The sequence below is a fragment of the Trachurus japonicus genome, chromosome 11 (assembly GCF_045865225.1).
Source record: "Trachurus japonicus isolate A0001 chromosome 11, Traja_1.0".
In the NCBI taxonomy this organism is placed as follows: domain Eukaryota; kingdom Metazoa; phylum Chordata; class Actinopteri; order Carangiformes; family Carangidae; genus Trachurus; species Trachurus japonicus.
Window position 1 is genome coordinate 30,211,717 of NC_140917.1, and position 3,330 is coordinate 30,215,046.

Here is a 3,330-nt window from a genome sequence, read left to right on the forward strand (position 1 = left end):
CTGGTGGTCCTTTAAAGTAGAGACTGTAGATCCAGTGAATCAGAGAGTTATGACTTTTCTTATATCTTTTTAAGTCAATACATTACGTTTACAGAGTTCTCCTTGAATCTCAGAAATGTAACTGTTTTTGCCTTTTCCAAAGAATCTCCTTTATTCTGCTACACTGTTTCCCTCCAGATTGACTGATAATTGAACTATCTTTTGTTCTAATGGCTGACCTATGTATTTTTCCAGGTAATGGGTTAGATTCTTGTGACCTAACAGTTACAACAGTAACACAAAGTGGCCTGTCAAAGAGGAAGGAGGATGGGATACATGTAGGTCCAAATAACCATGCAACACCACATTAACTGCACCTCCAAATTATATTCTTAAAACTCACATTGTGCAGTAGCTAACATACACATTTCATTCTTCACTCATCATACAGTACAAGCTTTATCCTCTACACAGACATGTATTACTGTAAAAACTACCTATGCACATTAATTAGATTAGCAGTTAAGCTGCTTAATACTAATTTCACCACTTTTACATATGTGAATTTAATTGTGTCTTAGTTGACATCTCAGTTTGACTTGTAAATAAATATTGTTTAATATGTGTGTTGTTTTCACATCATAGCTATATATATATATATATATATAACCCCCTTGAGTGTACATAATATTCTCTGTTATATATATATTTTTTAAATGGGACTGTTGCTGCAATTATCTGGGCACAATGTATCTGGTTCTGGACACAGAATGTAGCCTACTTTATTGTCTATGAAAAAAAAAAAATCAAAAACAAGGACATTAAGATGAAATGGTCAACCAAATCTTCAAAAAGACAGATGAATGTACAGTCTTCTTACATCCAGTCACTTTTAACAAGGGATAAAAGGAAAGATGATCAGTCTTTAATCCTGGGACAGACATTGGACTCAGACAAGCCTCTGGATGTCAAAGTAGAGTAGATCTAGCGTGAGTAAAAAAAGTGGACCACAGTGCCAGCTGTCACACAACTCACCTTAAGACTCAAAATACTGAGTGAGAGAGCTTCTAACCCCCAGTCAGAAGACATCTAATTGCTAATCTATAATCCTTTTAATACGCTTTTGCCTTTTTCCGATTGATCCTTTTCCAACCGGAACAGCAGCACTGGGGGCTACATTAATCCTGTTATTGAAAGCCTGGAGTGTAGCTCTAGAAATCCAAATAGCTCTTTTACCCTTGTCACCCACACTCCCCACCCATCGGGTCCCCTGTTATTGTCTGTAATTGATAACCCCACCAAAATGAAACAAAAGGGAGATAAGACAACAATAGCTTTGTTCAGCTGCAGGAGAGAATTTTTTTTCTCTACATTGACAAATCTTTGCTTTTCATGGAGAAATATGCACTGCAGTCTGTAAATCATTACACCTGAGCTCATACAGTACCATTCACATCATGTACCTGCATCTATGATAACTCATATTATGTATGTTGCCATAACCAGGATTTTTTAGAAATGCTAATGTACAAAAACTGCACTTACAATAGCTTTAAAACCATGTCAGTGGACAATAGTATACATTATTGGTCAAGCAGTGATAGATGAGAATCAGTCATTTCCTTTTGTGTCTCCTCCATCATCCATTTCCATCACATGGCCCCTTTTTTTCAAACCGTCTTTTCTGTCCTCAGTGTTACATTCTTCATTTCTTCATTTTTCCATCAGTCTTCTATTCTTTGTTCTTTCTCCACTTCTGAATTCAGTGACTGTCCCTTTTTGCGCGACTTAACTGTCCTGCCAAAGTCTATAAAAAATATTTTGGTAAAATATATAGGCCCTAGACTATATTTATTTCATCCTTGTGTTTGCATTTTTTGCATGATTGATGTCTTTCTTAGTTTGCCCTATATTGTGTGAAAAGTAAACACATGGTCAATTGATATTTATATTTTAACAATAATAATTATAATAATAATAACAGTAGTAATAATAATAAACTCTAATTCATAGTGCCTTTCAAAAAACCCAGATATTATTTACTTCAGGAATTATCGTTGTCAATATAGAAAATGTATTTGAATGTATTTACATTGATTGTGTGGGAAATTAATCTCGCTTTTAATTGGGACACTGAGCCAGACAACCTTTTTTCAGGACGACTTGTGGCAGAGTGAAATGCAGGTAACTGTCTGTTTATCTATTTTCATCTATTTCATCTAATTTGATTAATATATAGTAATGTTAGAGAATGTAGATAATAGTTATTTTTATTCATCGTTGTTCAAATTGCAGGTCTGGCTACTTGTGTCTCTGATTCTTGTACAGTGGTGTGAACACACACACACAAGTATTTATAACAGTATGTAGAGTATGCATTGATAGCATTTTCATCAGTATCATTATAGGGACTACGAGGAGTTTTGGAAAGTGAAGTGTTTTCACACTACATTTCCCATGAGCCTCCGTGCTCACAGTGAAATTCTTGGGCCGGCACAAGACAGACGAAAGCGAAAACATTTGCCAAGAATGTTTTCATTAATCAAGAATGAAAGTCTGAGGTTCAAAGACGATCAGATACCGTTGTAGTTAAGACCATGAACGTCGATTCGGCGGGATTATTCCCATGACCCGCCGGGCAGCGTCCGGGAAACCAAAACTAGGAAATGCTGGGCAAGTCGACCACTAAATAATAATAACAAAATGACGATAGAGACAAAACGATATATTTATCGAAAATGGACCCATTAACAAGTGTGGGTAACGTAGATTCATCCACATTAATATGAGACTCTTTTATAACAAAAGGCAAACTCCTCTAGGTCTCTTTAAATATTCTTTTTCTGTCAACTGTTTCATGCTATATTAATGTTTACTTAACACAATAATAGTGTCTGTCTGGAGCCTCATTAACATGTCTTAAGTTCAAATAGATGGTTCAGTTCAGAACTACTTCAACAAAAGTTAATATTAAAGGCAGGGTTGGAGATCCTGGAAAAACGGTTCTATCAGGCCACATTTTGAAAAGTCCCCCTTTCCTCAGGCTGCTCTCTGAAGCCACGGCTTCAACTTTCAGCGGACGTAGGTGAAGACTCTGGTCACACAAGCGAGAGGAGGGAGAGAGGGAGAGAGACGGCTGCTTGACTGGGTGTAGGCAGAACTAGACATGAAGGCATCTGATTGGTTTTTCCTTTTCAGGCAAAAAGCATGGATTGGTCAGAGTTTTGTCAGTCCTGCAACTGCCACAGAGGTCTGCCATCCTCCACCACGATTCATTTTTGGCCCTTCACTGAGAAGAATTTGAGCACCCCTGGGGTGATGTATGCACTTGAGAAATCAAAGGACATAATC